The sequence below is a fragment of the Carassius auratus genome, unplaced genomic scaffold, assembly GCF_003368295.1.
Source record: "Carassius auratus strain Wakin unplaced genomic scaffold, ASM336829v1 scaf_tig00038763, whole genome shotgun sequence".
Lineage (NCBI taxonomy): Eukaryota > Metazoa > Chordata > Actinopteri > Cypriniformes > Cyprinidae > Carassius > Carassius auratus.
The window spans coordinates 1-11,207 of NW_020526463.1; the positions used below are offsets into that span (position 1 = coordinate 1).

General features: G+C 36.9%; 1 pseudogene; it reads left to right on the forward strand.

Moving 5' to 3' along the window:
* Positions 1 to 2,405: 2,405 nt before the first annotated feature.
* LOC113083543 (kelch-like ECH-associated protein 1) lies at positions 2,406 to 10,867 on the forward strand (annotated as a pseudogene).
* Positions 10,868 to 11,207: the final 340 nt, after the last annotated feature.

Sequence of the window (11,207 nt, forward strand, 5' to 3'; positions counted from 1 at the left end):
CCATAAGTGATGAGGACTTTGTTTTATTAAAGGCGTAGTCCAGAATCCATAGATCCCTCCCAAATTGAAAAATCTGTCATTATTTACTTACCTCCAGCAATTCTCAACTTGTTTGTTTTGCAGAGCACTTTTTAAATTAGTTCATGTGACCACATCTGTCAAGCTCCATAAAGAACAAAAACACTGCAAGGCACAGTGGGCATAATGTAGAGTAAAAACAAAACAAAAAAAACAATCTGTACATGAGCAGAGGCTGGACATGATTTTTGGTGGAAATTAATGGTGAAGAAAGAATATGAATGCACACACGTAACATCTATACTTTTTTGTGTGTTTTCTGTTCTTTTTGGAGCTTGTCAGATGTGGCCACTATGAACTGGCTATGTTTTGTATGCACTCCTATAATGCAGTTAGCGCAGTACTGCGGTTAAGTTGGACCTCATGTAAACAGGATACTGTGATTATGTTTATAGGATTATGCTTGTAATCTGAGTAACCATAATTGCAGTAAAATGCACATTTAATCAGACTTATATGAGTGCATATGCTTTAATAGCATTTAATGCACTTTTGACAAAGTGTGTTTTTTTATTGAAGAAAAACAGAAACGATCATGTACAAACACAAAGTATTATAGAGCAGGAAATGTACAGAAATGTACTATTTACGAATGTTTTGCATGTACCACCAAACAAGAGGGGAACAAAACAGGTATAATAAACTTATAAACTTCTAATGAAAATAGTAAATTAATATATATATTAAATAAAGCAAGCTAAACCTCATTAATTGGACCATCCAAAAAGAAAAAACATTTATTAGCGAGTAAATCAAAGTAGCTTTGAAATGCAGGATTGAAAATTGGGGTTTGCCTGTGTCATGTAAACTTATCTTAATCCATGTAATTCCTCACCCTGACTAATGGTGTACATGTAAACACGGTCATTGTAGAGGAACTGCAGTGTAAAGGTTCTTCAAAAATGTAATCCGTTTGGTTCCCCAGTCACAGTATGTAAGTTTCGAACAACATGAAGCTAGGCAAATAATGACTATGCATTTAATTGCATCATCTTCCGCAGCTCAACAGTTAACCAGAACAAAAGTTCACTTGGCAGCACCTTCCACGAAAAGTTCCAGCTTTTCACTTTCTGTTCTATAATTTTTCAAGTAACCTGACACTCAGCGAGTTAATGGTTAATCCCACCAAAGCCATAGTGCTAACAGCGCAGCATGTTAAAGTCTGGCTTAGCAATATGGCATGTGAGAGCATGACACAGTGAGCCTTTATGAGAGATGGAGGCCATGACTGAAGAAGCTCTCTTAGTTCCAAAAGAAGCCGTGTGGTTTGCAGTGTTGTCTTGTGATAAACCCTACTTTAAGAAAAATAAGTGTGTCCTCAGCACTCTGGATTGTGCAATATGAGCAGCAGAGATGACCTGCAAGTGTGGGACGTTACATAACCCATGAAAAAAATTTGCCTCTGATGAGCAACAACTTCTAGACTGATCAACAACAGAGACTTTGGCCCTCACTCGAAAACTATGTTAGTGTGCACAAAGGTCTTTTGATGCACAGCTTTTCCAGTTGTGCCACAATCATGGTTTTCGAAGTCTTGTCTGTATAATGCAGGAAATCACGTTGTGTCTGTGAATAAGGGTGTGGCTTGCCTCTTTTCCTTTTTTTGAAATCTACTTGACATCCGTCAAAGAATAGGGAAGTGAAATCTGATTCAGCCAAGTCTGCGCAACTGTCAACAGAGACTGTAATTAAAGACAGTTTCTTGTACACATTGTTATAGTAGAAATTGCCTCTTCAGGATTTACGTAATGCTGCCATTGTATTCCTTGTGTATCGCTTATTCAATGTGGTGTTTGTTTAGTTTTATATCTTAAGATATCTTCCTCGATCATCTTGGCTATATTCAATTATGCATTGGATAAACAATGAAAGCACTGGAGGGACAAACAAACATTTCTCAATGTTGTATCTCTGTTTTTTCACAGGGTGAAAAGAGCACGAACCATCTCAGAGGACAATAACCTTTTTGGAAGACAGAATATTGCATTTTTAAAGCATGTGCTTAAAAGATTCTTTAAAATAACTTTGCTTGTACATCCTCTAGAGTATAAAAATGACTTTTAACCTCATCTATACAAGACAAATAACAGCACTTGTCTGATTGAAAGGGAAACAGCGTGTAATATTTCAACAATGCCAACTTGGCTTGATACAGAAACTTGGTATGATGGACTTCTAACCAGGCAGAAGAACATGGCTCTCTATCCCTAAGCGATCATCAGTTGGTGCCTTTATTTCTTCATGACACGTGGATGGATTTAGACATTGTTCCACTGCAGTTGCCCATCCATTTCCTCTTGTATCAGTGACACTCTAGGTCTCGGAGAATGATATGTCCAAGAAAGAAGAGGCCATCAAAGATGAGGATTTCTCTGCCATCGTGGTGCCTCCATGAGGGGTCATGGTTACTTGGATTACACCGTTGAAAGTCATCCTTTAGAGCCATGCAGATCATGGACGAGCTCCGCCATCATGAGTTGCTCTGCGATCTGGTTCTTCATGTCACATACAAAGACAAGATAGTGGATTTTAAGGTAAGAGCTAAGGAATTTGGTTGCAAGTGTGCAAGAATGCTTGAATAGCATGTTTGACAATTTATTACAATTTAAAGTATAAATGCCATAGGAAGCTGTTTTTATTCTACTTAGTGCCATGAGACCTATTTTTGCACAGGTCATTTTTTTAAGTATCTCACAGTTAATAACTGCATAATGGAGAACAATGCTAGTAGACAGTGTTTTTAGGTACTTAGGTTTTTTCGGGGGGCTATTTTGGTTGACCGGGTTTGTGTCAATATCACAGACTTTTTCCATGTACTATAAAGTGCTCGTCTACTCAGTATCTCAGTTATTCATAAGACTGTGTGGCCTTGACCTGTGAGAAGGCACTGTCTCATAATCGATTATACATTACTTACAGCTTGAAATGTTTTGCAACATTTATTATGTAAAGATTTCTAGATTTACAGAGAGGTGGATTGTGACACATTAAGTCCAGTGTGAGCATATTAAATAACTTACATTTGTGAATAAGTATACTGAAAAGTTATTAAAAATGTAAAACAGATTCATATGCACTAGAGTTCTTAGGTTTAAGGCTAGTACAGTAAAAGCATGTTTTATAATGTTATTAGATTTTAAAATGACTATTTTAATATTTTGTTAATGTAATTTATTCCTGTGATGGCAAAAGCTGAATTTCCAGCAGTCTTTACTCCAATCTTATTATAATATGCTCATTTGTTATCAACAATCTTTTTTTTTCCAGGGTTCAAAAGAACAGCATTTATTTGAAATAAAAACATTTTGCAATAATGTAAATATATTTAACTTCTAATTTAATGCATCCTTGCTGAATAAAACTATTTAACTTACTGAGCATAACTGCTTTATGATAGTGTATATTTTCTATTCAAAGTACAAAGCAAAGATTTTTTATAAAATTAAATATTACACAAAAAAGCATTAAATTATTGCTATAATAGGGCCTGGTAATTTATGCCTCAAAAAATGCCTAAATTCGTGTAGGTTTATAGTTTTTAGTGATTTTAGTTCATTAGACAAAATAGTATAGAATTTTATTATCATCCGTTAATCAGGTATTGCCCTTAACCATACGAAAAAATTAGTTTAGATTTAATATCAGCACATCCCTTTTCTTTAGTATTTAGTATAGTAAACTACATAGCATTCACTGCTTGAATATCAAGAAACAGGTTCAGCGTGTTATAGTTATTTTTTTTATGATATGTCCCTGGCACTGCAAAATTACAGTGCACAAAGATAAATTGTCCTCATTACAAGTGCAGAATTATGTTAGTACACGTTAAGGCATTTAATTGTAATTATAAGAACACGGCACATACAGCTCTCATGATTTAGTTTCAGGTTTGTTTGTTTTTTTACCCCAGCCATGAACAAGTGTCTACATTCCCCAGGTGCATAAACTGGTGCTGGCTGCCTGCAGTCCTTACTTCAAAGCCATGTTCACCAGTAACTTCAAGGAATGCAATGCCTCGGAGGTCACCCTGCGAGACGTGTGCCCTCAGGTCATCAGCCGCCTCATTGACTTTGCCTACACTTCCCGTATAACAGTGGGCGAGAAGTGTGTTCTTCACGTCCTCTTGACTGCGATGCGCTATCAGATGGAAGAGGTGGCCAAAGCGTGCTGCGATTTCCTCACGAAAAACCTGGAGCCATCAAATGTCATCGGCATCTCGAGATTTGCAGAGGAGATCGGCTGCACTGATCTGCACCTTCGCACACGAGAGTATATCAACACTCACTTCAATGAGGTGCGTGCCCCTTTGACTCCGTTCACTGAAGTGTCAGTTAGCAGTGATCGATAGTTGCCACCTGCTGTGCTCTCTTAAGTAACTGTACTACACAGCCATTGACCTGTAAACAGTTAGTCTTTGAATGAATGAAGGCTATAGAGAATGCTGCTGTGGAGCTAATTGCTTTGTCGATGGAACTCAGGTCTGTCTCGCAGATGGATATTGATTCGTATAAAGGATCCAGCTGTCACATGAATCAGGCATTACAGAAATTGTTCACCCAAATTGTGAAATCATGTTACTACAACCCGCATTATTTTGTTTTCTTCATTCATACAAAGAAAATAAGTGATGTTAGGTAGAATGTGCAAGCTCCTCTTTTCCCAGACAAAGAAAATGGATGGTGATTTATACTATAATGGTCAAAAATGACCAAAGTAAAATGTGGTCCACACGACTCCAAGCTACGGACCCTTTTAACAGACTGCATTTCTTCAGTTATTAAAGGGATGCTCCACCCCAAAATGAAAATTTTGTCATTAATCACCCCCCATGTCGCTTCAAACCTGTAAAAGCTTTGTTCGTCTTCAGAACCCAATTTAAGATATTTTGGATGAAAACAGGGAGGCTTGTGACTGTCCCATAGACTGCCAATTAAATTACACTCAAGGTCCAGAAAAGTATGAAAGACATTGTCAATGTCAATAGTCCATCTGCTATCAGTGGTTCAACTGTAACGTTATGAATCGACTGGAAATACTTTTTGTATGCGAAGAAAAAAAAATACTTATATAATATTCAAAGATTTGTCTCCTCTATATCTGCATCACTGTAGCGCCATTTTGGACTATTCATACAATGTCTTTCATTCTTTTCTGGAGCTTGATTGTAATTTGCTTGGCAGTCAATGGGATAGTCACAAGCCTCCAAGTTTTCATCAAAAAAATAATAATAATAATAATAATAATAATATATACCGATATATATGTACCAATATATGTATATCAAAAATACTGAAAAAAAATGAAATATTTAGATATATTATTACAATTTAAAATAATTGTTTTTAAATTTATTATACTTTAAATTATCATTTATTTCTGTGATGCAAAGCTGATTTTTTTTTTGTTTTCTGTATTTTTGATCAAATAAATGCAGGCTTGATGAGCAGAAGAAACTTCTTTCAAAAACATTAAAAATAGTAATGTTTCTTGTACTGTGTGTGTGTGTATATATATATATATATATATATATATATATATATATATACACACATACACATTTCACCACTATGATGACCTGTGCTTCTGAGAAACCCTGAAATGTTAAAAGGGTCCATTGTTAAAGTAAGTACTTTGTAGAAGTAAGTTCATTGCTTGTCTTCCGTCCTGCAAGACTGAAAACATTTTTTTTTTTTTACCATCCTGTATTTGCCATTAAAAAAGGCTTTGGTAGCTAAAAATGAAGAAAGGGAACCCATAACTTGGTGTCAGTTATGCCAAAACAAGAGCTCTTAATGATTAGCTATCACCAATTATGTAGCATTAAAGCATAAAGCATGTTCACACAGAAGCCACTTTCAAACCAAAATTTATTTCTGTTGGTCAAAAGGTGAATCTGCATGACCGACTTGAACTCATATGTCCATATATGCATGTATATATATTTTTCCTTGTCACAGGTAACCAAAGAGGAAGAGTTCTTCAGTTTGTCCCACTGCCAGCTGCTGGAGCTGATTAGTCAGGACAGTCTAAAGGTGCTCTGTGAGTCCGAGGTCTATAAGGCCTGCATCGACTGGGTTCGCTGGGATGCGGAAAGCCGAGCGCAGTACTTCCATGCCCTACTCAACGCGGTCCACATCTACGCCCTGCCACCCACATTCCTCAAAAGACAACTGCAGTCCTGTCCCATCCTCAGCAAGGCCAACTCTTGCAAGGACTTCTTGTCCAAGATCTTCCAGGAGATGGCTCTTCGAAAACCCCTGCCGCCTGCTCCTCATCGTGGGACGCAGCTCATCTACATAGCAGGAGGGTACAAGCAACACTCTCTGGACTCTCTGGAAGCCTTCGACCCACGGAAGAATGTCTGGATAAAATTAGCTGACATGGGATCTCCTTGTAGCGGGCTCGGGGCGTGCGTGTTGTTCGGGCTCCTTTATACGGTCGGGGGACGAAATCTCTCTCTGCAGAACAACATGGAGTCTGGATCTTTGTCCTGCTATAACCCCATGACTAACCAGTGGACCCAGCTGGCTCCGCTCAACACGCCCAGAAACCGAGTGGGTGTCGGGGTCATTGACGGCAGCATTTATGCCGTAGGGGGTTCACATGCCTCTACACATCACAACAGCGTTGAGAGGTGAGGCTGAGACAGGAAGAGAACTCGAAAAGGTTTTGTGTTGTCTCTTTTACGATGTAGGGTTTTTCCCCTTTATATTCTATTTCCTTTCTATTATTCGTATGCTACAGAATCAAAGCATTAGCACAGTGCAGAGTGAAAGATTAAAACTTGGTTGAAGGATTTTGTATTACACTGAAGACTGCGTCGCACACCTGTCCGTTTTGTACGAGATAAAAAATGAAATATTAGCAGAAGGGTTGTGTTACACGCTACGCTTGTGATACATCCCTCATCGGTTACAGGAAGTGTTTTCATTTGAAAAAAAAGCGCCTTCCATCAGGGTGTAGAGATCATTTTGCTCGGTTCTTTTCCGAGCAAACTAACAAGCTCCAGGCAAATCTGTTTCATAACGTACATTCCGCGGCACAGAGTCAGGTTAGGCATTTCAGAAGAAACACATTTCTCCACAATAAGTGGTATGAATATGATATGAATATTTTATACTTATTAGACAGTAAGCACAGTGACAGATCAGGGAAGAAGACCTTTCTTGAACTTTCATCAGTAACTCAAAACGTAAGTGACATGTGAATGTCATATTCATATACTGCATGACATATCACAATTGAAAGGAGGGAATCTATTGTATTGTGTTGCTATATTTACCATGAAATGGTTATGGAACATAGCATTTACATAAAGAAGCAAACTACTGTGACCTTATTACATTAATAGTCTTGCTAATGATGAGAAATGAGCTAATTATCTTTAATTAGTCTTGGGGGGGGGATGTCTAAATGACTGCAGCAAATTACAAAAAAAAAATTGTTTTCATGTATTAAAATTCTAATGTTAGTGGCATAAACCACATTAACTCTCTTTTATTTCTTATTTTAGCTGTGGATTTGTGGAGTTTTTGAAAACCTTTTAGTAGACGCGCACAAGTTCAGATTTATAACAGAGCCATGTGAATCCTATTGAGGATTATTTATGACTGAGTGAGCAGCTCAAACCGACCGTTAATCTGTCCAGGAATGCAGGGAGAGACAGAACGTGTATTCTATTTAGAAACTCGAGTAAAACGCAAATTCCAAACAATGAATGTCGATAGATCATCTACGATTTCAAAGATGAGTGAAATTCAAGACTCAGAAGAGAGAAACTCAAGCTTTTAAATGGAGATATTGTATTGTTGGCCGGTTAAATGCAACCTCTTCTAGCTGAAGGCTGTTTTTTTTTTGTGACATTTTGTTGGGTCATATATCCACTCATGGGAATTGCTTGCAGTTATGAATGGTATTTGGCACTAGATATCATTGTTAGGAAAACAAATTCTTGAAGATATGAGCCTGAGACATTAAGAATGATTGAAATCTTTTTTGTTTTGACTTCCTCGTTGGTATTTCTAGGAAATCATATTCCTTGACGACAATATCTTAACTGGTTTGTAAGGATTTCCTGCTTATTGTCTTCTCAGGTATGACTCAGAGACAAACCGCTGGACATTTGTGGCCCCGATGTCAGTGGCGCGGCTGGGGGCCGGTGTCATCGCGTGCGGGGGAAGTCTGTATGTGGTTGGAGGATTCGACGGGGACAACCGATGGAACACGGTTGAGCGCTATCAACCAGACACGAACACCTGGCAGCACGTGGCACCTATGAACACAGTTCGAAGTGGTCTCGGTAAATAAACTGCTCCATTTATCAAACTAATGAGTTGGAACGGTTTTCTTTTACTTGACATGTTAACTGCATATGATGTACCGCGTGAATAGTGCGATTAAATAAAAGTGACTAAAGGGAACAATATGAAAATAAAAGAACAAAAGGCCACCTCATATCTAATCAACTGGCATTTTACAGCATGTTGTTACAACCTGCAACAACATAAAACACCATTAAAGTTGAAACTTAATACTGTACTGTTCCAGACAATGATTGAAACTTTGTATTGTCAGCACTTCTTCTGCTAATACCTTCAAAAGATGAATCACTTTTTATATTTCTCATTTGTAAGTCACTGTAAATAAGTAACCGCTAGATAAATAAGTGAAATAAATCTGAATCAAATATAATTTAAATAACATAAAACTTTCTAAGGAAACAAAAATGCAAGTCTTTTTTATTCTTGAGTTAATCAATAAAAAAGTTGCTGGAAACTATTTGTAAAAATGTCCATGATGATGACAGCACTTCCAGGAAAGCCTGCTTCCCAGAGCTGCTTGACCCTGCAGCTAACACAATAAGCTGTAATTGATAAAACAGTGGCATAGTCAGTCAATGATTCATATCAGAAGAGTTGAAGAATTAGCTGTGCAGTCAACATAACGATGTTCAGGGTTCAGCGGCTGTGCATTGTGCATTTGATGCAGGAATTAAATTTCTGCCGTCATTTATAAACCCTTATATTATTCCAAAACAGTTCCTTCTTCTTCCATTTAATAAAACAGGTTAAGTTTTAAAGAATGTTCGCACTGATTATTCCACACAATGAACATAGATGGGACCAGGAGCTGTCCAGCTCAAAAATAAGCATCTTAAAAGTAGTGCATACATTGACTACCAGTCAAAAGTTTAAAATAAATAAGATTTTTGGAATGTTCTACTTATTTTAGTGGTCAGTTATTATTGGGACTCAAATGGATTGAATTATTACGAATATTGAAAATGGATTTTAGTGCTAAATATTTGACCAGCATTTATTTGAAATCTAAATATTTTGTGACATTATAAATGTATTTGCTGTCAGATCACATAAATTTAATGCAGCCTAAAAAAAAATCTATTTTATTTTTTCTTTAAATCTTACTTTGCACAAACATTTGAATGACATTTTTCACAAAAATATTAAACAGCAAAAAGGTTTTACAGCATTGATAATAATCAGAAATGTTTCTTTAGCACCAAATCAGCATATAAGCATGAGTTGACACTGAAGACTGGAGTAATGATGCAGAAATTTTAGCTTTCCCCTAAAATAAATAAATTACATTTTTAAATATATCAAAAACAGAAATGCTTATATGTAATGTTTCACATTACTGCATTTTTTGATTAAATAAATGTTTCCTTGGCGAGCATAAGAGACTTTGTTTGACCACTAGTGTGTATTCCAAGTTTTCTGAAGCTATATGGTAGCTCTGTGTGTTTGAAACACAATGAAAATACTGCTTTGGAATTGTTGACATTCTCAGTCACCGTTCACTTTAATTGTATGGCAGGGAGCTCCATACCGGAATGTACTAAGAGAAAAGAAAATACTCCAGATTGTTTGTATTAATGAAATAATCACTAGTTGATATGCACTTAGCTGTCTGGTGTTGTTCTGTTTGTAGGAGTGGTGTGTATGGATAACTACCTCTATGCAGTTGGTGGCTATGATGGTCAAACCCAGCTCAAAACGATGGAGAGATATAACGTCACTCGAGACGTGTGGGAACCCATGGCCTCTATGAACCACTGCCGCAGTGCACATGGAGTCACGGTCTACCAATGCAAGATTTATGCGTTAGGTGAGCTGGATGCATGAACTGATACCTTGAAGGCAATGGAAGTTGGTTTGAATAAAAGTTTCTGCTAAATGCATAAATATAAATATTATTCCATTTCAGGTGGATTCAATCAAGGGGGTTTCTTGTCTAGTGTGGAGTGCTACTGTCCAGGCAGTAATGTATGGACGTATGTAACAGATATGCCTGTTGGGCGCAGTGGAATGGGTGTTGCTGTAACCATGGAACCCTGTCCTGGAATCCTGCCAGAGGAGGATGAGGAGGAGGAGGAGATGTAATGTAGCAGTTTGACCTGTGAACTTGTGCCATTTTGAAAACAGCACAGTTGCATTTCCTTCAAACGTCTTAATGCATGTGATGCCAACAAGGTCATATGTATGTAATTTAGGTTCATTTGAAAGTTTTTTTTTGTTGTTGTTGTTGTTGATAGGTCTTCCTTCTCTACAAAGTGTGTGTGATTTAAAGTGAGACACGTTGATAATCACTGGACTAATGAACCTCCGATCACTTTATAAGGACTAAATGAATATCCTGTGACAGAGACGCACACAGTAATTTTGTTGAAGTGCTAAATATGTAATTTTGTTAGCTCGTTCTATAATAATTTTCATGCCTGTAAATGCACTGTTTAATGTGCACACCTGATAAAACACTGAAATCTAAAGAAAGTCTGGGTTTCGTTTCTGACAATTTTGGGATCTCTGCTGTCAGAAGTGTTTGAAGTAACATTTTCTTTGAAGTTAGGCTATATAATGCATAAAAAAGCAATTCATCTGTAATGTCTTATAATACAACTTCTAATCAGTTGAACTTTCTTCTAAATAATTATAATTTCATGTTATAATACTATTACAATAAACAGGTAAATATTATATTACATATAATTTAAAATAAATCAGATACCAATAATGCATTAGAAATATCTTTGCATAGCCAATAGGCAACAGGCTTAATAAAAAGTGTTACCATAATTACTTTTCACCACTAGGTGGCGGACTTCTACT